At 43.1% G+C, this 25,790-nt stretch overlaps 1 protein-coding gene across 1 annotated transcript in view; it reads left to right on the top strand.

Moving 5' to 3' along the window:
• The first annotated feature begins 596 nt into the window (after positions 1–596).
• The window catches only part of raraa (retinoic acid receptor, alpha a), a 140,907-nt gene continuing 115,713 nt past the window's right edge, over positions 597–25,790 (top strand). Inside the window, exon 1 of the mRNA XM_086303188.1 lies at positions 597–912. The gene's annotated coding sequence lies outside the window, so the exon portion shown is untranslated. The remainder of the gene's footprint in view (positions 913–25,790) is intronic.

Here is a 25,790-nt window from a genome sequence, read left to right as displayed (position 1 = left end):
CCCCTCTTTATGCGCTCAGGTGGAGCATTCCTCTGAGTGGAGGATTAAACAGAAGAAGCCGACTGCCCAAATGCGGTGTGACAAAAGGGAACAGCACAACCTGCGATGGAAGATATTTTAGAGGCTTTAATGGTGTTCTCAGCATGACACCGAGACATAGTCACGCAACGGCGGCGGGATCGTTTAAAATTTTATGCTGATAATACATATTTGAACAAAAATCAGAAAGACTGCACAGCTTTCCCGTCCCACCGCGATGATATGGAATTTTTTAAAGTGTCGAAATCATTTTAAGTTGAAGCTGTTTTGTCAAAAAAAAAAGTAAATAAAATATAATAAAAATTCATGTCTGTACTGTGTGCTTGGTTTCATTGTTTAGATACAGAGAATGATAGAAAACTGTGTTTTTATTTATTTTTAACGGAGCATAAACGAGCTGCAAGAAACGCATTAAAAATGCAACCAAAACAAAGTGAGTGCTCCTTCTTGTTGCCTCGCTTGGTTGCAGCAGCGCGCGGAGCACATCTGGAGAGAAACAGGACATCCACTTTTTCGATGACAGGCCCCATAAGAGAAAGGGGGCGGGGTCAGGGCTGGTGTTGGATTTCACAGCCAGAGAACGTGACTGCCATGGTTGCTTCTGCGAACGTCGTTTCGAACTTGCTTGCTCTCTGAACGCCACTCGCCGACTTCTTACCCGCTGTTTGCCCGGTGGGGGTTAACTCACTCAGCGCTCGTGAGGGCCACCGTTTTTTGGAGATTTTGAGAAGTCGGCGGAAAACTTTCAAAAAAAAAGAAAAGAAAAGAAAAAAGAGAGTACAACCCGCGTTAGAAATACAGCGGCGCGACTGAACTTCCAGCAGCAGTCCGAGGCGAGCAGCAGCGGCAGGAGGAGGAGTCAACAGGTCCCAGGTATTACCATACACTTGTCATTGACAGCTAGACAACATTTGACAGCATGTGTCCAGCTCTCGGGTCTCCTTCGGGGGGTTAGCCAGGCACCGTAGTAACCTGTCCGCTTTACACCTGGAGGACTTTGAACGCGTCACGAGTCGGCACGGTCATTAAATGCACGGGTGTGACAGTTTTTTGTTTGTTTGTTTGTTTTAACGCCGTTCATTGTCAGAAGCGTACTGGACAGCCTGACCATAAAACTCCCTGTCAAGTTGGCGTTCTCATGGCCAATTAAGCAAAAAAAATAAAAAATAAACCATAGGTGTGTTTAACCGAGCGACGTTATAGTGTGCGAATCCGACGCTTCTTAGGTCGGCTAGCATGTCAGAGCTAACGCGTCTTTGCCTAGGTGGAGGTTGGAAAGACACCGGGTCACATTTAAGTGCTGACAGCTTCCTTTACTTAATTAGCAGAGCCGTTTCGGTGTCCACCTAGCTTGGCTGTTGAGAAAGTGGGGATTTACGGATTAAAAGAGGAGGAGGGGAAAACCCTGTAATGTGTGTCTGGATGTCTCTGTTACCCTCTCAGAGAAAAGCTAGTGTTTTTGGCAGCGTCGGGACAGCGGAATGTGGGGAGATAGTATTTCATTTCACATGGTGCGTTATGCACATTTCGCTCACCATTGTTTGGCTGTGGGCTACTTCAGGCTGGAGGTAAACTTTGCTCCAGTGCATAATTAATACCGAGCCACTTCCTCGGTGTGCAGACTAGAGGCACCAGCCACTGCTTGCAATACTTTCAAGGTGCTCTGAAACTGAGCTGCATACCTGCTGACCCGAGAAGGGGGGAAAAAAGTACTGTAACAAAAACAGCCACATGCTTTTTTTCTGTTGCTTTTCTTTATAGCCTTAAGGTACATTGGCAAACTGACAGATATCTCCCCCAATTTGTTAACACTCTCGATTATCTGCTGTCAAGATAATGTGGCGATTTAAGGCGTCTGCATCACCTCAAATTAAATGTCAGGAGTCTTTAAGTATACCCTGCAGCATCAAAATCCTGCAGTGTTGTCTTGTAAAATGTTGTCTTATAAACCACAGATTACAGTGTTCTGTACCCTCTGTTGATAGCGGTACTTTGTAGAGATGTTTCCCTGTGTTTGAATGAACCCTCATTTCCTGTGTAGGATTTGTTGAGTGATTTATTTATTTAAGCTATGACTCTCTAGATCTTCTCTGCTGGCTGCAGAGCAGGGCAGACTGATTGTTTTCAGGGGGAAGCGATCGCAGGGTGGCACTGAAAGGAAAAAAGATACCCGACCTTTCCTGTGACATTCAGAGCAAGATGCATTAGGGTAAGAGTCACTCACTGGGAAATCTGGGGTGTTTGAGGGTTTTCCCACCCTGTCACCTCCTGTCTTGGTGTGATTCACAGTTAAATGCTGTGCCCTCACCACGGTTTGGCAAGGCTTGGCCTGAATACAAGATTATTCTTTCCTACCCAGTAAGCTGTCACTCTGATGAAAATTTTTGATAATAACCTTCAGACATTTTGCATAAAATTGTTGTGTTTGCTGTCTAGCCATCTTGTGGTACCTGATCTGATGTCACGCATGCTCATCATTGTGTTCTAAAAATACAGTTCCCGATAAGCTGCGGGGTTATATGAAAGGCATGATACTGGCACTCGCGAGCAGATCTCATAGTAGTGTTTTAATTGAGCGAGGTTCAGAGAAAGGGTTTCCTGCAGTCACACGCCATTTTCATGCTAGTAAGATTTTAAAGGTTGTTTTTTTTTTTGGGTTTTTTTTTTTTTTTTTGTTCTCAGAAGGTCTATTAAAGATCTAAAGACCTAGTCATACTGCCCACTGTCGCATTTGTTAGTAAAAAAAGTGACAGGAGTGGTTTCTGTGATGCAGTCAGAACTTCTGTGACAAGTGTTGGCGGAAAGCAGCGACTCTTCTCGTGTGAACCGTGCCAGTCAAAGGCCTCGTGTGCCCTAAATGTATCATCATGTCAGCAGAGGCAGTGGCACACTCAGTTTGCCACCTCACCTCCCCCACGCCCTCGGCGTGTCCCTCTGCTTCCTCTATAGTTTGTAGACTCAACTCAAACACTAGAAAGGGTTTTTTTGTCTCTCTCTCTCTCTTTTTGTTGTTGTTGGTTTGGCATGGCAGTGGTGAGTCAGTAGCTCCTTGCTCTATGAGTTTGGTTACATGTGATGACAGTTTTTCTCATCATACATGGAACTAGTGAATTCAGCAGATGATACGTGGTGAGTTATTAACGGTTGTTTGGATTGTTCTTGATGAGAGGAATTTATTTGAAGGTTTGTTTTAGTTTTTGGGGTTTTCTTTTTTTTTTTTGCACAATTCACACATTTATATACTAATATGTATATGTGGTGTAATATTATATCACTATAATAAGGCTTGTGTATTGAATTAATGCATTTTTAGTGACCTCCTTTTGGACTTAAGTATGTTTTTCTTTTCTTCTTTTACCGTTATAAGGATGGCGTCTGCCAGGTGCTTTGATTGTAGTAGTCTTGCTGGCCACAGTAGCCTGCTACCCTGTCGATGATGTGCCAGGCTGACTCACGAGGTTATGACTGTACAGTACGAAGTCAGCATGTGCTGACAGATGAACCAAGTTCACTGCAACTAGAGGTGTCACCCAGTGCTTTTTGAATGGTAAACACCTCTACCCCAGTCGCACCAACGCCCTGTCAGATTTTGATTGCTAGATGTTTTGTTAGTGAAAACCACACAGCAGAAATAAGAGTTCGACTTGCTGTAAATAGGAAAAACTGATGTGAAGATTGGGGTTTGTTTCTTTTTTTGTCTTTTATTTCTTAGAATCTATTTGGTGTGCACAGGTGTTTGACTACTGATGCTGCCGTAAAGAGTAGTAAGCAGCAAACATGCTTCTACAAATGGAGTCCAGTGGAACCGCACAGTGTGGCTTTACACTAATAAAACCAGCCTTGACCCAAATGAAACGGGCCCACGGTCTGTCAGAATAAGTAGAAATAAATTAGGATATTACTGTGGTTTTTCTGTGGTGCCCAATGACGTAGTCGTTGCCTTTGGGACTGGGGCGAGTGTGGGAAAAGCAGGAGAGAAGAAGGGTGGGAGGAGAGTGTAGCTGAAGCCGAGTGGGATTTTTTTTTTTTTTTTTTTTGGAGGGGGAGTGGAGCCGCTGTGATGTGGGAGCTCCGCTCATGTTGGCCGGCGGCAGTTAGACAGGCCTGCTTTTGCATACTGATTCCAATTCTGTAGCTCTCCACATAGCAAACTAGCGTGCCTGGTGCTGCCAGTCACGTGAGGGTTAACTCCCCCTTCCTTTTTATGCTGCCTTCCTTTTATTCCTTTTTTTAATGGCTTTGATGGTATTAAATAATCTTTACGTGTCAGAGTGCACAGCTCCCAGTGTTCATGTTGGGAGAGCAAGAGAGCAATTAGGTCAGAGTGGTAGAATAACTTGGTATCATCTCAGTCTTAAAGCGGCAGGCTGCCTCGCTTCCATTTGTTCTTTATATTCACCTCAACCCTTCGGAGCAACATTTTCAAAGAGGTCCAAGGCCAGCTGGGTTATCAAAGCACTCAGAGAAAGAACTTTGTGTCTCTCTGTTGTATAGTCTCTTAATAAAACGTCCCAGAATGGATCATCGGTTGTTATTTTAGGTTCCTCGCTATGTTAATTTGCCTGAAGAATGAGGCCACGATTGTCTCCTTTTTTTCCTAATGAGGCTGAGCTAAAGACCCATATAACCTATTATCCAGGTTATTGATTTAGAATCTGTTTCGAGCTGCACATTGTTTTGATAGACCTTGAAACCATTGATGTTTTACTGCAGAATTGAAGCGCTGATCCCCTTCCCCACTTCAAGATCACATAAAATAATACTACACTGAGGGGGTTGTATTTATGGTTGACATGGCTTGACTGATCTTTGTTGTAAAGTTTCCCACAGCTTATTTTGCATGTTTGAGATTGCATTTCTACCAGCTGGCATGTGGATGTTTCTGGCCTGTGTCGCAGTGTTTCATTGCACTTGTCACAAAATTTCATACTATTTTCCACACTCATTTTGTACCTTGGCTTTTTGCAGAAGTGTCTCTGCCCAGTCGGACAGTCCCCCAGCGTGACGGCTGACATTTCCAGTGAAAGAGACCTATTGTTGCTTCTTAATCCCCCTCCACCCTCCTCTCCATAAAACAATGGTATCAATTGCTTCCACTGAGTACATCCACAGTTCTGAGTGAGAGACAGCCTGGCTGGGCCTGTTAGCTAGCCTGCCAACCGTCCTCCCAGGCAGCCCGGGCGACCTCTTCATTCCCAGCGATAGCTCGGTGTTTGAGCCCGCAGACTGCTCCTGCACTAATATTACCTCTGCATGTGAACTGGCTCTTGATTGCGACTGCACTGCCACCTTCTAAATGCACAAATAATAGCTCGGGTATATATTTATTTTCCCGCGGAGACGGCGGAGCAGACCGATGGCTTCGACACACCCCCGTCCCCCACCTTCTTAATGAACGGTCTTCATTCTATTTTCCTTCATTTTCCCGAGGACACTGCCATTAACTTTGACAGATGATATGTTCTTTTAGCGAAACGGTGATCCTGAACGCACCGTCACTGGAAATTGGATTTGCACACCCACCCCTTTTGCTCCTTGCGTTTTCTCCATCTCTCCTTTTTCTCTGCTTTTTCTTTCTCTCTCCGTCAGCACTGAGGGACATGCTGTTAATATTCCTTTTAGAGCTACGCTGTACAGCTGAGCTGCCAAGTTAACCTTCTGCTGTCATGAGTCAGACAGCTAGCTAGATAGCCAGTGTCACTTACACAGATGTCTGACCGACCAATCTGTCCTTAAGTGCTTCTTGATAATATGCGTATTTCTCTGTGCCAAGTGTGAATGTGCAGTCAGTCATAGCATTCAGTTTTCATGTCCACTTTGCTGACACCGATGTAATTTGAATGTATTTGTTAGTTAAATATTTCCAAAAAGGTGTGTAAGAGAAAATGCAGATTTAGTCTCATCTTCTGCCTTGATTTGTTACACTGATATTTTAGTTCTTACTTGGAGGATAACGTTTGGCTGGTCTGCTCCCCATTTAAAAAAAACAAACAAACAAACGTCTCTCTAAGTGAGGCGGTTGACAGCTCCCGCGTCCTTCCCGAGAAGTAGCATTGGCTAATGTTAAACCACTGCACAAACCAAGGCATCTTCACACTGATTTTAGTGGAACAAATCCTCTCTATTGTGCCTCCTGTGTGGGCGTATGTGGCCGTCAACAGTGTATTACCCAGATGCCGTGGTTGCAGCTGCTTGCACATTAGCTCAAGTTGCTATAGGCCACATTTATCAGTGTGAGGAGAACAGAGCGGTGGTGAGATAATGGTCCTGAACAAGATGATACCGCGCTCGCTGCTGCTAGCACGAATAGGCAGCTCCTGTAAGTGGCTCGGCACATAGCATCGTTATCGTACTGCTCTGCTGTCTTGGCTTGTGCCCAACGAGTCTGTGAAGCTAGTGAGCCGCTGCTACTTGTTCTGTCTCCCTGGTCTGTCATCTCAATGCAGCCAGCCCCGATGAAGAGCCATCACACCAAATCATCGTCGTGCTGGAACGTTGCAGCACAGAGCCCATTAGATGACAGGATTTCTGCGTTTGCAGCTGGAGAAGGTGATGGAAAGCCAGAAATACCCAAAAAGAATGTAGAAAAGAATTTTTAAAACCAATTACATTTACTTTTCTGTAGCTTTGTTGTGCCCCAATCAATTTTTCCAATAAAAACAGCAAAACAATGTTTATTTTGGCAGTTTAGACATGAACAAACTTGATGTACAGTACAACTAAAGGAGGTGTAGCAGAAATGCACCCTGTCTGTTAAACTAGGCTGTCAGGTTTGCAGATTTCTTTTTCTTTTTTTACCGAGGCACCATAACCTGTGGCCTGAAATGATACACTTTCAGCCAATGAGACTGCGAGACGCTATCGTTAACGGCGGATCCTTTTGATTGGTTTTGTACTTCATTTCATGTCAACATAATTCACTTTTTTTTTTTTTCTTTTTGTGTCGCAGTAATAATTCTGTAATATGGCGCACCACACAGCATATGGCTGCCATTTATGATCAACTGCCTCGGTAAGGAGGTGACTGGAATATGCAAATGGGAGCATGCTAATGGAATAGTAATGTAATGAAGTATGTTGTATATTGCCAGTAATGAGCTCTGGTTATTGAGTGTTGATGGCTTTTTCTCAGCCAGCCTTTGTTGTTACACAAGATGCAGTTTTGGGTTTTTTTTGGTTTGTTGTTCAGGACAAAAACGCACATCATCACCCCAAAAAGCACAAACAAACACCCCCCCACCCCACCAAAAGAATTTTGACAAACACAGCCGGACGTAATTACACATTACTATTTATTTATTTATTTGTTTGTTTTTTATTGATTTGGCATTGTGTGAAAAGCATATTGATAAATATTTGGAGTACTTGCCCGCTGAAACTCTGAAACTAAATTGGGCAGAACTGAGACAGATGCGGTGCAGTAAATTAAACAAGCAATCTTCTCTGTTGGGTGACAGCACAATGGTGATTAGGGTTTCATGTGAGCTGCCCTACATTATTTATGGCTGTGCTGTGGGCTGCCTGCAGTTGAATAGACCCACAGTCCATTGACTGGGCATATTATGGGAGGCTGACTCGAAGCAAGGGGGGGGGAGTTAAAAATGGCTTTATTTCCTCTCGAGGAGGTCCATTTTCATCTCAATGAAGGTGGAAGCCCCAAGCGTGTTGTTTCCAGGCCTTGTGCGTGTAAAGTGTGTTGACTCTGTTCCAGCAGGCTTCTCTGCATCACTCTTCTTCATGTTTCAGAGTGATATCCACAGAACCTCACATTTGTACGTATTCGTAATCTGTCACTGCCTGCTCAATTTTGTTGCCAATTCATACGCTGACTTTTATCATTGAATTCATCCACATCTGTTTGGACCCGAACTTTATAGTTTGGTGCCTTTGCTTTGCATTGTGACATGCATGCTTCTTGTGGCATGGAGGTCTGAACAGGATGTAGACATACTGAGGTTTGAGTGCAGGTTTTAGCCAACTGTTGACCTTTTTAGAGGTGCTTTCCACGTTCAAACACTCTTTTGTTATGGTGAGAGTATATTTACTCATCGCCCACTAGTTACATTCTTGTGCTTGTAAGATCTTATGAGAATCTTGAGGGAATTTCTTCAAATTTAGCACAAAAACTCTGTTTGATTTTTATTTTTTTAAAGGGAAAGTCGCTCTGACCTCCCATCCCATCCCTGTCATTCTTGTCATTTCAATAATTGCAATTAAATCTGGCGTAAACATCTACTTGGTCTCAAGAATAAACTGATTAGTGTTTGGTGGTCAAAGTTCAAGTTCACTGTGACCTCAAATGTTTTTCACAATTTTCTAAGTCATGTGCTTAGTAGTAACTAGTAAATCACTCAAATGCCCAGAGGAAACGGAGGGACCGATGACGTTTTATAACCAAATGTTCATTAAATGTTATTCGGTGCCCTTATAACAGAAGCAGGGATGATTCTAAACTGCAGCTTGACTTGGTTGCCAGAGGCATTCAAGTGTGAGGCTGTAATTCTAGCTGATATCCAAAAGGGGCTTTTGTTAATACTTCACGCTTTATTTGGTAACACTCCTTTGGTTCACTCACTGCAACGCCCTGATAAAGAAAGCTACTTTTGGCTGTTCCCTTATTCACGAGGGATCGCCACAGCGGGGCGCTCCGCATGTTTGATTTGGCACATTTTTACGCCAGATGCCCTTCCTGACGCAACCCCAGAGGGATTTATGTCCCCTCCCGGAATCAAACCACCGGGCTTTCGTTTGCATCGTGATTGTGTAAAGCACTACATTATGAAGACACTTTACTGCAGTGCCCTGTGGTGTTTAGAGCAGAGGTGGGCAATTAGTTTCCCCAAGAGGGTCATGTGAGAAACTGGGACTGTTGTGGACTGCTGCACAAATAAGCTGGATTTAATTCTGCTTGTAAAATTATTGTTGTGGCCCTCCACAACAGTCCCACCCCTGCTTTAGAAAATTAAGGAGGGCAATGGATTGGTGAGATTTAGCATATTTTAAAAAATGGCCTCATTCTTCATCCCACAGATAACTCTGCAACAAACTTAGAATGCTTTAGGTTTGATACACTCACAAACTATTTTTTGAGTTGTGTGTTTTATTCCTGGATTAGGTTATTTGTAAATTAAAGCATTACTACATCTAGGGCTGCTCAATTAATCGAATTTTAATCACGATTACGATCTGGGCTTTCAACGATCATTAAAAATGACTGAGCCGATTATTAGCCCCTCCCTCATTTATCCGCGACACCTTAAAGGCCGGTCCGTGAAAATATTGTCGGGCATAAACCGTCCGTGGCGCAAAAAAGGTTGGAGACCGCTGATTAAGAGGACCCGAGGGAAGCTCGGAAAGCTAAGCAGAAGTTATTTGGAGAGGAGAGTGACTGCTGTTGGTTGAAAAGAGAGTTTAAAAAAAAAACTTCAGTGGTGTTGCACACTATTTTATATTATTTTTTTAAAGTCATTGTTAACCCTTTAAAGCCGGTCAGAGCAGCACGCTCCGTTTTGCGTAACTATTTTTAAATCCCTGTAGAATCTGAACCGTGTAAGCTAGCGCAATAATTTGTTTTGCATATGAAACCGGAGGAGTTGTACTTACATCTGATGCCATCAGCTTGTCCTCGGTCACGGTTTCGTTCCACATATAGCTTTGCAAAAATTGCATAAAAAGCGCTTGCAGGAACAAAAACATAATATTCCAGAAACACGCTTCGCCGTTCCTATCAGCTGTTCGTAACACTTCCCACAGTGAAATGATGCACCTGCTGTTTTCTTTGCAAATTTGCATCATAGGATTGTTTTTTGTTTTTCCTGCAGTATATAAAAATTGCTGTATCTCCAAAATAAAACTATGAAGACACTCAAAATAAATTTCCTGTTGTTGTAAACTATTTTTTGCAACTTTTTTTGTATTTAAAGTTTTGAGGGATAAACCTCTTAAATTTCTCCAAGTAGAAATATATGTAAATGTAACGGAGCCGGAAGGCTGATTTTATTTCCACAGTGTCGTTTTTTAAAGGAAGGAAACCTTCCTCCAAACGGACAGAGCAGTGGAGCCGCCAAGGGAAAGCACACGATTAAAAAACTGTATAATTAAAATATAATTTATTATATTTAAATAGTTAAAAATGCAAAATGAATTAAACCAACCTTGGCCAAGGGGTAACATAATAAAAAGCAATAAAACACAACATCAACAGTCCAGTGGCATCCGCCACGATATAAAAGTCCAAACGGTGCAGAAACCAACAGGATTGTCGCCGTCCTGTCGGCCTCTTCATTCTGATGCCAACTAGAAAAAGGAGAGGGGGCCAGCGGCAGTCACCATTCTTAAATTCCACTGGAGGTTCGTCTTAGACGGGATGAATCGGGACCTACCCCAGATGGGCAGAGCTCCCAACTCCGCCCACCACTGTGTTGTGCTTCACACGCGTAGCCATAGACTCGCCGTCCCGGGGACATAAGGCGCCATCCCGCTGCCTCTCTATCCCCTGCCGTGGGCCTCTCTCGGCGAGGAGCTACCTCCCGTCAACACCAGCACAGACCTCTCCGCTCAGCTCCGATCACTCCCTCCAGTGCGCGGTCGTCCGCGATCTCTGGTCTCGTTCTCCTTTGCCGCACGCCTTAGCCAGCTGCCTATAGCCGGGCCTCTGTGCCGCTCTGCGCGGCCGTCGCCCACACCTGTTACCATGCCATGTCTCTCCTCCTTTCAAGCCTTCTCTCAAGCTTTTTCTCCCCCGCTGCTCTATGGTCTGCCAGGCCCTCTTATTGGCCTCTCTGGGATCTCTCGCAGGTGTGATCAGTTTACTATCAGGTAGGGGCGGAGTCTTTCCAGGACAATTTGACAGTATAACGAAAACATGCAACAACATAACCACTGCACAAAACATGACCAATACATGCAATATAAAAACTAAGTAAATACACTTCATATTAAAATATTAAAAAGGTAAAACAACAAAACATGCAAAACTTAAATAACTTGTCCCTTTCCACCCCGTGACATAAACAAAACAAAAGCGATTTTCAATTTTTTTTGTAGTTTATTGCACTTTTTTGCAATTAATGTAGTTACTATGGACTTAATGCATACATATTAGTAAAATATGGGCTATAACAGTTGTATAGCAACTTGAAATGCTCCCACAAATGGCACTACAGCATGTAAAAAAAATAATATAAGCTCTGGTGGACTTGGTTCTATAGTAGGTCTTAAAGGGTTAAATAAATATCGTCAAATAATCGTGATCTCAATTTCAGTGAAAATAATCGTGATTATCATTTTTGCCATAATCGAGCAGCCCTAACTACATCACTGATAACCGTGAATCTTTCTAGTGCAATACTATGTTTTTCCCCCCATCCAAGCGGCACCTCTTAATAACAACAAGTCTGTTTATTGATAAATGTTCCACAAAGAGACAAATATGTAAAATCCAAAAGAGTGGGGGCAAATCCAGGCACAACAGGATGCTGTTGTTAATACATAAAAAGGATCCACAGAGTCGAGAAAGAAAAATTGCAAAAGAACCCAGGGACGTTGGTGTTGAATGGTTCCTGCTGATACCTTGTGATGTTATGTATTTCTAGCTGCTAACCTAAGACCCCTGCAGCAAACACTAGCTTCAGATGTCAACAAAATGATTGTTGCCACACTCAAGGACTCGAATCATGAGCTAGACTTGACTCAAAGATTGCTTTGTTTGACCTCATAAAAAGGGATATTGCAGTTGTCTTTTCATGTGGAAGTCTTACACAAATTTCATCATGTGCCATTTACACAAACACACTTAATATCTGCATCCCATTTGCATTTGCCAGTTACAGGGTAATGACATCGTGTATGATGGCTCACTGGTATACCCTGCTGGGACTCTTGAAGTTATCATTAATAGTAACACTGTGGCTTTTCCTATCTTGATATGTAAAAGGCTGGCTGTGGAGAAATAAAACCGCTCAGACTGTGAGTTTGAGGAAAAGAGTCAGAAGGAGAGCGCAAACTGTTCACTGTCAAACCATCACTGTCGGCACAGAAGTGACTGTTAAAGTTCAACAGCGAATATGGACAGTGGTGGAAAGCAAGAATGTGAGAAATGATGAGAAAACTACTTGCAGAACACTTGGAACTCTGCCCGTTGTCACACCTTTGCACATGTGAGAAGACTGCCTTTTCACTTTTCTCTGTTTTTGACACTTAACGTTTGGCTGTTTAACTTGATTAATTAACATAACCGTTTAAAGAAATTGCTAAATTATAGTGGAGACAGTAGAATGTATATATAATTTTGTCTTCAGTTGGCAGGTCAGCAGCTCAATTGCTGACAAAGTAGAAACGGGTGTGCACTGCTGCAAGTGTTAGGAAAAGTGAAAAATGGGTTTACGTTGTGTAGTTTTTGTTAGACTCAGAATGGAGTTTCAAAGTCAACCTCGTTGAAAATTGTATATGACAATGGGGTCATTTTTCTCTCTCTCTGACTCTAAAACCTTTTTGGGAGGAACTAAAAATTCCTCTTTTGGAGGAAGAACCCTGTATAAAGATAACAGTAATTATCGTTTTGGTTTCTCTTCATCCCTTGTAGACATGCACTCTTTTGCATTAATCAAAGGTCTCCTGAACGTCAGCTTTGTCTAACAGCAATCTCTTGTAGTATTTAGACATCACTTTAAACAGAGCACTAGCCTGAGCTGCATGCAGTCACATTAACTGATAGGCATGAATGATTGCAGCTGACTCTTGTTTCTGTTGTGCGTCTTTTGTGAGTTCTTCAGTTACCTGAGGGGGAAAAAAGGACTATTGATTTGGATCCCTGTTTCTAATTTGCGATAAGAACAAAACATTTGTTAGGACACGTTTTTGCTTTTCCCACTCTAGCAAAAAGGATGTCTCCCTGAGCCTGATGGGATATCTGTCACTCACTTTAGGGCACACACACACTCAACACACCACTGTTTAAAAATATGGATCCACATCTTCTAGCATGCGAGATACTGGCAGAACAGCAACAGCAGAAAGACGCTTGTATGTCACAATATGTATTTTTACAAAGTTAAAATGATCGGATGATGGAGAAATCCTGGAAATGTCTCCTTACTTTAAAGTTGAAACGCTCGAGAGCTTTGATGGAGAAAGTGTTGCAGTTGACAAGATGTAGTTTGTGTTAGCGTATGAAAATTGCTGTGCGTTGGCGTTGCGGTCTATGAAAATGAACCACCATCCCTAACTTGTATTTTCAATGTGCATTTCTCTTCCAGTAGCCTCATTGTAGATGCTCTGCCCATGCACAAGTTATGAAATGGCCAACAAGAAGGCCATGTTTGTTTTAATCCTGAAATTAGCTGTCATCTCCACTTGATGAATGCCCGTTGCGTGAGTGTGCCCTAATTGTCCATTTGCACAACGTTGTCTTCGTTCTCGGTTGGCCTATGGCCCAGGGTACCCACTACAACTGTTGTCCACTTGTCCAGAGCACCAAAACAATACCAAGCTGCCGTGATCCTTCAGAGAGCCACTGTCGAGGAGCCCCCTGGGGGTGGGGTGCTTTCTGATAGGTCTGTGCCAAATCTAGTCCAACACTCAATTGCTTCTTTGTCATTTTTCTCCATGTGAATGTCATTGTGGTTGAGTTGTGGCTCCATGGATTCCCTGCGTTCAGGACTTAGACAGCGCTCCTTGCTTCCCCCTCAACCACAAGCCCTTCATCGTGGAAACCATTGTTGTCCTATCAAATGAAGCTTGTTTTTCAGCTTCTCTCATGAAGCGTGAAATACAAGCTTTTATATTAGCTTTGGCAGGTATTTAAACTTCTGATCTGATCCAGGCTGTGCTCATTAAATCGTCAGAGTGATGTAATGTTTCAGTGGCGCTACTGTGTGCCAGCATGGCATGTTTTTCCACTTAGGGATTCCAGGATTTGTCTCTGTCATAAACACAGGGCATCTGGTTGCCAGTAGTGTGAGCTTCATTGGAGTTAGGGCATTGAAATGTGAAGAAGAGAAGCTGCCTGGTTTTTCATTTAGCAGCTTGGGTAAGTATGATAAATGTTACTTATCACCTATTGACCCCATGAGGTCAAGCCTTTGCCCTGTCACCCATCATCCTCCTCCTTCCCGCTGTCTTCTAGCTGCCCCTGAAACCCTGTGGATAGCCTTTATCTGCTCAGGCAACATTTTTCTCTCCAATACTGCTTGACCGCCATACAGATACCAAGGCAACACAGCTATTCACTTTCCGTGTTTGCAGTCAAGTGTGAGATGTTTTCCTCCTCCTGATTTATCTTTCCAAAGATATCTATTATTTGTCCTGTGGCCTCTGAAATACATTCATGATTAGATATGCAAAGCCTGAACAGATAGCTCCACTCCCAGTGTTCTCAGCTTTAGTTTTGACCCGCACACACCTAAATCCCTGCCATTTTTGGGACATAGCTGGAGAGATAAGCAAATGGAAGAAAGTGTGAGATTATCATTGAAATAATCTTCTGAAATCAATTCAACTGAAATATCAAGGACAATGGGCTTATGTGCATGCACACATACTCGTGGGGTTTCTGTTTGTTTCATGCTTCCCCCCCCCCCCCCCCCCCCCCACTGGCAGTGTAAAGAATTGCACAGGAGCTTTTGTTCTTTTGAAAATCCACCTGATAATGTTGGGAGCTGGCTCCTTGCCTGAGCTGGTTGGATTTTAAAAAAGACAAAAAGGGAGAAAAAAGCTCTGTCTCCAGTGACCACTCCAGCATTGCACATCCTACATAGTGGCCCAGATTTTTTGCGGTCCCTCAGTAAAACAGCTCTTGTTTTTTGGGGGAGCTTTGGAAGTGGATGGCGAATGTCTATTTCAAAGGGTAACCCTCAGAAGGTGAAAAGTGCAACACAGGTAGGAATAACAATGAGTGCAGCTTAATAACGGCACCATTGTGACGCCAGGCTTTCTGGGTTCACAGATAGGCCATTGCACCATCCTTTCCCCCCCTTCGTGCTTAAACGTTCCACATGAGACTGATTGAGCCGTTTCGTCCTGCTAAGCTGCGTGAAGAGTGCTACTTTTATAATGGAAGAATACTGCTAAATCAAGGCTTGACAAATCTGCTTTCTCCATGTCCTCACATTGAGGGTTGGCGGATTAGGTGCTAATTTTAGTGCCACTTATTTCTTCAGCTGCTTTTAAGAATTAGTTCCAAATAACAGAAAAAAAGTGTGGAGCAAAAAATTGGGAGGGGAGGGAATTGTCTATTGTCAGAGGAAGCAAGGCTGTGGAAAACGGATTGTCTAGTGGCAGTGAGGGCTCTTTGCATAAGAGGTGAAATTTACATACAAATCTCCAGTTACAAAAACAAAAAACTCAATTTGTGGCAGTTGAGTAGAGGGGCAGCTGTTAACAGAAATCTTTGAGGAGTATTTCAGTCCCACCACACTGTGCCTCGAGTGACTCCATGAGATCACAAAGTCAGTTGGTGTTTTGAAAAAAGCCCAGACCATAAAAAATTCAGCACAGCTTTTTTCACCTTCTCTTTCCATAACAGACCCTTAGATCCAGGCTGTGTACGATTAAAGTGTGCGCTGTTAGTTAGAAGTCTGCCGTGCATTTGTTTAGCACTTGGTTGTCACCCTGCAAGTCAGCAGCAGTTAGTTCATCTACAAACAAATGTACTTTTCTGGACTTATTTCACAAATGCCCTGTTAGTTTGAACCTTTCCATCGCGCACTTGTTTGGCTATTGTGTCACATCGTCAATACCAAGCAACCATCAATACCCCACTGGAGGCAGTTGCATTTAAAACAACGGAGGACACAGCATTGGTGTGCATTCAGCACTTTTGAATAGGCGTCAGCTTATTGATTCTCCTTCAAGGTCTGCATCAATTCCTCTCTGCCCGCTCTTTTCTTGTTTGTGACAGCGGAGAGCAAATGCGTTGTGTTGAATTGGGAGGTAAGGGGGTGGGGGCACCCGTAAAAGGTTTGTGGCAGCTTCCACTCAGATCTGCTGCTCTTGGAGAGTAGCCCTTGACGTCGGTGACAGTATTTGGGTGTGATTATGTAATCCATCAGGGTATTACCATAAAGTGGAGTGGGGAGGGCTATCGAGGGGCTAGAAGGTAGCAGTGGCGCTGCTGCTGCTACTGCTGATCATCGTCTAGCAACTGCCCAAGGGCAGGAATGTTTTGTGTGCCGATGTGTCCGACAGGTGGCTAGGAGACGCTAATTGATTAATGATCAGGGTGATATATGAGCCCCTACGGCCAACCTTAACATAAAGGCTCAGAGCACCGGTGTCGCCCTAAATCATTTCCAACCAGGCCAGTAAACCCCAAACAGTTCCCTCATTAGCATATGAAAGACCAATCGGGAGGGAGACTGTGCCTTCTCAGCCCTTTGTAGACCGCCTATTGTCAACATCCTGAGTCTGAATTAACAGGCCAGCATTTTATGCCAGATGAATAATGACAACAAAGATGATTTTATAATAAGGGTCACTCAGCACTAATGAATGGTTAACATCACCACAATCTCAGCCTTTGTTATTGTTTGGACTTTATCCCTCCTTTTTTTTCTGTCTGTGCATGGCTTTGACCTGGGCAGCACTCACCTAAACTGATTTTGCTCATTAGAAGAGTGTTTCCTGCACTGCGTGAGATTTAGGTTCCCTTTATTTCACTACAGTTGGTAAAATATTGATGTGAAACTCGACTGAAGAAATGCGCTGCATTTTCAAAGTGTGTTACAGAAAATCTGAATCCCATATAGAGGTGAAATGATTTGCATTCTTGCTTCATGTGTGTTTTTCTTCTCTGCATCATGGAGTTGACATATTTTCCATTCAAGCAGTGTCAGATTCTTCCTGAATGATTGAACGTTAGTGGAATTCACCTGTCCCCAGATGGTCATATTTTGCACTTGGTGTTCCATATAACGCTGTCAGACTGGATTAGTCTCAATCTCTCTCTCTCACTTCCTCAGTCTCTTCCTCTCTTCCTCTCGGTCTCACTCCCTCTGGTTATTTACCATTCCACAGGGGGCCTTGCGTGACCCTCTTCATTGTTTTCTTTGGATGGCTCTGAAGGACAATAGCAGTCTGGAGCCTTGGCCTGCAATCAGTATGTGTGTGAATCTGCATCTTTCCATTGGGAGTTGTGTCCTCTTGTGTCAACAGAGGTTATGCGATCTATGTGTCACTGAAGGGGCTTTCCACCGCTCAGAGTCAGAGCCTCAAGAACAGGGGGTGTGTGTGTGTGTGTGTGTGTGTGCATAGGCAGCCAGCCGGTGGAATTTTATAGGACCAAGCAAGTTAAAACAACACATTGTGTCTGTTTTAATGTGAGCTCATGACCCTCGCTGCAGGGCTGTCATTCCCAAGTAAGCACACGCTTGGAGACTGCTGGTCGTACTCAAAATCAGAGATTCTATTTGTACTGATAGTCTACGCAGGGGCGATGCTGTCACAGTGAATAAGTGAACATCCAAGGGCCGATGATAATTTTACTCGAGACTTGGACTGCTTCCCATCAAACCTTTTTAAACCTTGAACGGTTGAGCAACCCTGAGCATAGTTACAGTTGCTGAGATGCTGGGCTGTACACTCAGGATGGGTGATCCCACTGAATTATTATTTTAGACTCCTTGCGAGCTCCTGAGCACTCAAGACCTCCTATGTGTGGCGATATCAGCTTTGGTTTGAAACCACGCGTCAACAGTGACGACACCATGTTCTTCTTTGTGTTTAAGGTGAGCGTCTACAGCGACTTGCTTTCACCCATCAGCAAGGATAAAGATGCGATTACCTTGGGCTCATCCTGTCCACTCCACTCTCATCAGTGCAGGCTGGAGGCTCAGACAGACACACACACATACACAAACTCTGTCCTTGTTTCATCTTTCTAGAAATTATGCTGCTCTTCCTCTACAGGACCAGTAGGAACACATGATTTAGATACCATTCATATTCATAAACAGGAAGTAAGGGTGTGTTTAAAAAAACAAAACAAAACAGGAAATGGCACAAGGAGCTTCTGCACAAACCAACTGATGGGTAGAGGGTGGAATGGGTAATGAAACTACTTTTTTGTTATTCACAATCCACCTCAAAATGAATAACATATTTTGATATATGTGTCCATATCCTGTAGTTCTGGAAAGTGTAAGTATTGCATGTAGGGATGTACAGATTTATCACACTTGGGTGATATCTGCGTAGTCATATCAGCCTACAAACAAGATAGCAATCAATAGTGTAAGTGTTGAGCCTTTATCTGTTGTGTTATGTCACCTTTGTGCTCGCTAATTGCTTTTTACACTGCTAAAACATTATTTGGTTAAAACTAAAAAGTCTAAGGTAAAGACAAGTTCATAGGAAAAAACATCTAAAAATGAAGCTGGCTTCGAAATGCTCGTAGTCCTTTCACTTTGCCACATCTTTGACATGTGCACATGCAGGAGGAAGGTGAGCGTGTAGTAAAAGGATGTGAGCAATATTTCTTTGACCATAGAAATTGTAGACAAGCATTTGATGTTAGTTTGTAAATTTGCTTCCTGATTAACCCCAAATTAAGGTGTCTCTGAGAGCCATTTGTAATTGAGTTGTATGCAAATGAAGCCATTCTTTATAATAACCCCAAATCTTTATTTGTGTAAAAAAAATAAATAAATAAATTTTAAAAATTCTATATTTAAAGCTCTGTTGTTTCACTGTCCCTGGTAGCTTGTGATAACAAATTACTGCAAAATTCATTTGCTGCCAATAAAAGGCCACTTCTTCCTCAAGGGATGGTGTTTCCCTGTTTTCTTTAGTTTTTTTCTCCAGCAGTATCTTGACCCTTCTAAAGAGCGACTATTAGCCTGGCTGTCAGAAAAGCTCTGTTGTGCCACAGCTTGCTGTTAACTAAGTGTAAGGAACTTGCTTTCTCACTGTGACAAGTGAAGTGAAATATACCCAAACAGACCACAGTTTTAAATGTCATTGGTTTCTCTTGCTTTTGGAAAACCCTGTCCTGGTCCACAGTTCTACATTTTATTGGAGCCGGATTTGCTACCCCCCCCCCCCCCTTCAGAAAGAGAGAGGATAAGCTCACTGCTTTTGACGTGAGCCAATTTTCTATTCAAATATGATTGACCGTGATTGTGTAGTTTGGCATTTACGTTGCATCCACGAAAGTGCCTTTTAACATTTACTAACCGCCATTCTGTAATTTCCAGCTAGTTGTTTTTGGTTTGAAAACAATACCACAAAGCGTTTTCCATGCTTTCTCCAGCACAAAGGTGCCATTTATCAGATAGCCTAAGTACCATGTGACTCTTTCAATGTAGATCTGTGACTAGACCTGTTAGTAAACACTTGTAATATTTGAGCAGTTTGCATAAACAAAATGGAAGCATTCATACACTTGCTGAAAACCAGAGTCATTAGATCGTTGTCTGTAGCAGCCATTCATCTGCACAGCATCGGCTAAGCTGCTCTACTATGAAAAGATGACACGCCACTTCAGATTTGTCTCTGTCTTGGCAATGAAGGCGCCTCTGTGTCCCTATTTGTGCATCAGGCTGAGGGGATTTCTAGGCCGCCACCTGATTCACATTGCTGTAATTGAGTTGTGGCCATAAGCACTACTGTGCCTGCCTAGGCCCTAGGTAATTCACACACCACAAAAGCACTGTTTTACTCCACTTTTCACATGATGTCTGGGGTACAAATGCAGCAAGTGAGAAAGTACAATCTATTGGAAAAGGGTGGGGAGATCATAGGGAGAACGAGAGGGGGGAAAAAGTGTGTAAGAGTTTTCATGTAGTAAAGCAGCTCTGCGCCAGAAAGCCAGGGAGTCACTGAGTCTGCAGCACGTGGATAAAGGACCACAAAGCTCTTGATTTCAAATCTCTCTCTCTCTCTCTGTTTTTTTTTTTTTTTTTTCTCTCTCTCAGAGCTTAGGAGCCACAATCGATTCAAGGACGGCGAGATTGACGTTTTTGGGGTAAGCCCGAATTTGTCACTGCTTTTGACTCCGGGTAATTTTGGTTTTCCACATTTAACACTTTGTGTGTACCAATTTTTTTCGCACGCATGTCTCTATATAAGCGTTGCTCTTTGCCATATTAATGTCGTGGAGAGGTCGACTCTGTTGTCATTTGTTTTTCCCATGACACATGGTCTGCATTTCGCTGGCTGGGTAAAGTTCAAGCTTGTGGACAGCTGACTTTTTAAAGTCTTTCCAATCATTTTCACACACCCTTGCACAGACTCACACACACACTGTGCGTCTGTTTGGAGGGGGTGCTGTGTCTTGTGCCCTGCGCGCTGCTAGCATTAGGATGAGCACTGTTGCATCAGAGCTGGAGTTGGCAGCGGGGAGATTTGCCCTGTCATATTAAAGTGACAAAGACCAAACACAAACAGCCGTTCATCATTCGCTATATTGGCTTGAAGTGCACAGACCATTGCTGTGTGAATATAGATTCATTTTGGTTCTTTGTATTAGACTGGCAGCTAAATGAATACTGCTATTAGTTTATTCTTATCCCTTCTGTCATTTCATACTGTTTTGACAAATTCTTTTCATCGTAGTGAAAGAATTTTCACTATGATGAAAACAGCAATACTGCGATCTTTCAGCAAATCAAAGATCGCAGTTTGTCCTCCTCAGTCTGGTTTTGTCCTGTTTGTACAGACTTGTTTTACTCCTCTGTCCTGTCCCGTCTTGTCCCATTCTGTCCTGTTTTTAAACCGGCTCTTCCTGGCCTTGGGAGAAAGGTAATCTCTTCCTCTCAGACATGCACCTGCCCTCATACCAGCCTCTGAGCAAAAGCAAACTGAATGCTGTGTGTACCAGTATGCCAGCCAATACCCAGAAAAATGCAGACTCTCTCTGCAGATCACTTCCGTCATGGCATACCCACACAACAGAGATATGCTTTGTGGACAGACGCACACCCACAGAAGACGTCCGTGTGTTGTGTTTTTAGCTTTTGTAAGGTAGACACAAAAAAGGTACAAATTGAAGCTGTTCAGTTTTTTGTTTATTGCCTTCATCATGTTAACTTCATCACATTTTGTGGAAATCACACAGTTAAGCCATTACTCTGTGACTTGGCAGAGGATAGTTGCAGCCATTTTGGACTGGGGTTTTCATCTCAATGTAAAACTATACTGAAGCTCCCCTCCCCTTCCCCCTCTGCTGCCCTCCCTCCCTTCATAATTTAGATCCAGTCTCATAAGTGGGTTGGGAAAAGGCCCCGGCAGTTGATGTGGAACACATGCCTTTAATGATTCACACTCTGTGCGGTAGGTCGGTGGTGGTTGCCGAGCCCGCTGCCTCTCCCTCCGTCTAGAGTAGGAGTCCTGTATTTTTCACAGTGTTGTTCCCTTTTTTTCTTTTTTTTTACTCCATACATGGAAACTTAAGGGAAGTTGAAGTGCATAGCTATACACTGTTATTTACATGTAATGGTTCTTCTTAGTCTCACTCAGAGGCTGGACACAGTTGGATCTGTGTTTACCTGCCAGGCTATAACACTTTCTGTATCTTCTTTTTTTCCTTGTTGATGAAACTTCATGGAGTGAACTGCTGACTCCAGTGGCTCTAATGGTAATTTCTCTCCTGTCATTGTGGTAAATCTGGCTATAAGTTTTGGTGCGATTATGTTGCTGTTCCAATTTTTCACTATCGAATAACCGATCTAAATCGTCGGCTAAACTACTTCGAGCTCAGTTAATGTGTTGTGCTGCCAAGCTCATTTACTGTAAGGCGTTTGACTAGCAAGACATTGCGTGGCATGTTACTTCCTCACCAAGGACAAAATAGCAGAAGTGATGCTCAATACTCCAACCACAGTGACAAATTTGAGCAATTTCACAGCGTTAATCCCATTCAAACAAATGCAGATGCCAGCTTCTGGCTGCACAGTCAAAAGTTAGTGAAACATGCCAGCACGTGGCCATCCAGGCTAACGTAAATGGCTTCCTGGGGTTTTTTGTTGTTGTTTTAAAAATTTCTTTTACTTTCACCCTCTGCTCTCAATCTCAGCCTACATCTTTCCATCCATACTTCCATCTTTTGTACCCCCCCCGCCCCGCCCTAACTCTTCCTGTGTCGCACCATCGTGGGTCCCACATCTAGTTTTGGTGCCTTGTCTCACTACTCCTTTCATCACCTGCTCATGGGAACACACTGCGTCACCTACCACACAGTGGACATTACACATGTATGATACAGAGACAAAAAATAGCTCATTCCTTTTTATCCAGAAAGAAACTTGGTGAGATCTGCCGTGCTTAAATGAAAGTTTCCAACACTTGCTGACCGCGCCGGTCAAATTAGGCTGCTCGTGCGTTGGCTATGTCACTCTAAAGCTCTGTATTAATGTGCTAAAGTGTTGCAGTTATTGATTCACTGGAAGCGGTACATCATATTTTTGTAATGATTTGGGAAAATGTGCATGCGTCGTTGGAAGTCGCAGTGCTCTTTTGCATTAGTGGGAGAGTAATTTCGTTTTAGCTCTTTTTCCCACAAGTGCTTGGATTAATGCCCACGAGTTTACCAATCCTGTTTACTATGTTTTTATGTGGTGGTGCTCAGTTTTTACAATACCCATTATCCACGAGCCTAACAAAGTGCCACTCATAAAGTGTTGCTTTAATGAAACTATGCTTTGTGCTGTTTTATGCACTGTGTTTTGCGAAAATTGGTGTTAATCTGTTTGGGGCTCATAAATTAAGCCTTTTGTTAGAACATGTTTTATGAAGTTTGTTGCTCTCAGAGCTGCTTTTGGAACAACAGATGGAGTGTTTGAAGTGTGTGTGAGCGCTAAAATTGATGAAGAGACCTCCCTGGATTTGAGTATTGCTACAAATCACTACTCGATACTGGATGCAGAAACCCCCAGTCATTCTATGCGAGAGGGCGTAGCTAACAGTACTGAGTAGTCTGCAGTTCCTCTTTGGGGCGCCTCCTGACAGGAACTTGGCAGCAAGGAAACATAAACAAATTCCCTGTGGTGGGCTGGCAGGCTGGGCGGCGCGGTCCCCCCCCCCCCATTACCATACATGCACAGCAAAGCGCAACCCAGCTCAGGCTAGCATGCTCAGCTCAGAACCCACAAGCTGTGAGAAATAGATCTTAAAGGGACAGGTGCTGCTGGCTTTCCATCATAGGGCACAGGGCCACTCTGTATTTGCAGTCTGTTTTCATTGTGTTGTTCTAGACTGACAGCGGTGTGTGTTACTCCTCCTGCACAAACCCCTGACAGATCCAGAAAAACACCTTTCATGCTTAGGGGAGGGGAACTGTAGCCAGGGGTCCCCGAATTTGTGCTGAGTGAGCAAAAAGCCAAAGCAAGGATGATGTAATGATGGCAGCGATGGCGGTTGGGGGAGATCGAAGCGAATGCAGTTGTTGCAATCTGGAATGAAAGAGAGAGGGAACACGATGGCTAAAGTAGTCATAACGTATACCCAAACAGTTGCACAACCAAAAAATGCATTGTGTTGCACATGTTGTATTTATGCATTTGTGTGCAGAAAAAAACTCAGATGTCTGCAGTTTTCTCTTTCTTTTTCACTCACCCTCTTCAAACACAGTAGTGTATTGTGCAGCCTGACCTGGTCCCTGTCCAAAGGCAAAGAGAACCCAGATTGCTGAAACAGAGGGGCCACTAGTAACAGGCTGGCCAGGCTGTAGTTGTTATAGCCCGCTGTGGCCTTCCAAACCAACAGGGACTTCTGGCTGAGGCCAGAAACTGTGTGTGTGTGTGTGTGTGTGTGTGTGTGTGTGTGTGTGTGTACACTTGAGTATTCTTTTTGATCAACCACAGAGGAGGTTTTTGGACAAGACTTGCAGGAGCCGACATGGCACCTCAGCGCAGTTTCAGAAGTACTGGTAAAGGCATTTGCCTGACTTTTAATAGTCCTTCTCCATAACATCATCCAAATGCACTATTTTCAACCGTCCTTTAAGGGCGGTGCTCCTGGAGCAGGCGAGTAGGAGGAGAAGACCCTTCGCCTCCTTCAGTTCTCACTAGGAGGATTAAATGCCTCGGTGGTTTCAGTCATCTGCTTCAGCAGCTCGTCTGTGTGCTCTCACATGTGATTAGCACCTGTAATAATGTGGAATAGTGGCACACTAAAGTACTTCAACAGGCTGGATTTTCTGTCTGTCTTGGGGTGGGCATTAAATGAAATATGTTCAATGTATTCTGCATGGGATATACTAGATGGCTGTATCCTTAACACTAGTACAAAGGGTTTTTGTTTGCAGGTTTGTTTTTTTTAAAAACAGATTCTCTAGTTCTTTCCTGTCGATCTCTCTTTCACACACACAGGCACAAAAAGAAAATCACATTTCCCCTGCATATCTAGGCGAGTGTGTACGTAGCTGGACAGTCGGGCTTTTCCCTCATGTTGAAACATGTGTCAGCGTTTACAACTTTAATGAGATGATTAAGTGAGACTATCATTCTGGTCATGAAAAGAAAAGAAACAAAACAAAACACAAAGAGTGAATTCTAAGAGGTAATCTTATGTTCTCTCCAGAGCTTTTCTCACATAATCTTGGGGCAGTGTCTGCAGAATCAAGTTGGGACACTATCCAAGTTGTCTTTTCTCAGGTGTAGCTCCAGCCACAATCTCACTACTGGAAATGCTCCATTAATGTGCACTGTTGTCACAGATCGGCACAGTCGGACTTCATGTAGAGTTGCTGTGGAACTGTAAGGCTAAAGACTGCTGATTGTCTGTCTCTGACATTTGTGTTTTCACCTCTTAAGTCTGGCTGGTTATGTCTAGAAAAATTCAGAGTTGCATTGCTCAAGTTTGATGTCAGCAAAAAGAAACTATTGTGATTAAGTTGACATGCTAGCTTGAAGTGTCTCACTGATATAGGGAAGCACACCTCTCAGTCTGCGGTCTGTCTGCGTCTTGCTTGCGTGCCAACCACTTCCAGGGCTGAGCTTTTTTAAATTTTTTGTGACTCTGTGCCTGACAAGTGAGAGTGAAAGATAATTATTTATTCTACTCATAAACACCAATGAGCAGCAATGCTCATAAACAGCAGCTCACATGTACAAAGTTAAAACTGTGATTTTTTTTTTTTTTTTTCTTTCAGCACCAAGCTCTGAGAGGACAAGCTCAATTGCACAAGATTTTATAATGATGAATGATGACCTTAGTTTCTTTTGTAATGTTTTAATTAGACCTTTAGACTAACACATGATAGAACCCAGTCAATTGACATTGATTACTGCATTATGTATTTGTTTTAAATGTTGATTAGCGGGACATATTGGTCAGTATTGTGTGCATTTTTTCAAAGTATTCATCCAGACGCTAGAATAAATGCAACAAGGTGGGACGATCGAAGGGGAAAGTCAGGTGTGACTATGACATGTGGTTGACAGGTCACAGCTGAAGTCACATCTGTTTGTGCTCACAGAACATTATTGTAATGCAGCTGAACTGAAAACAAAGCTGTTTTCATTCCAATACCTTCCTGTTTTTGTTGTAATATGACTGATATGAAAGGTCGCCCACTGAAGCTAATGTAAAGCAGCCTTTATATTTTTAGACCCTTTTTCAGACTACTTCTCTTCAGTCCTGATTTTATAACAAAGAAGCTGTCTGATTGAAATCAGCACTGACTCACAGTGTTGGCTGCTCTGCTGCTCTGTTTCACCTGTATTTACAAGCAAAATTACCAAGTTTCTTGTTGTCACCTCATTGATGGTTCATAGTCAGTAGTGTATTTGTAGGACTTATGTGAAATCTGTTTAGTA

Source organism: Aulonocara sp. 'chitande type north' Nkhata Bay, linkage group LG8, assembly GCF_057382095.1.
Source record: "Aulonocara sp. 'chitande type north' Nkhata Bay isolate Kocher_YH1m ecotype deep benthic linkage group LG8, A_spYH_male_GT1.1, whole genome shotgun sequence".
In the NCBI taxonomy this organism is placed as follows: Eukaryota; Metazoa; Chordata; class Actinopteri; order Cichliformes; family Cichlidae; genus Aulonocara; species Aulonocara sp. 'chitande type north' Nkhata Bay.
The sequence above is the reverse complement of the archived record's forward strand: the minus strand, read 5'-3'. Positions and strand labels throughout refer to the sequence as shown.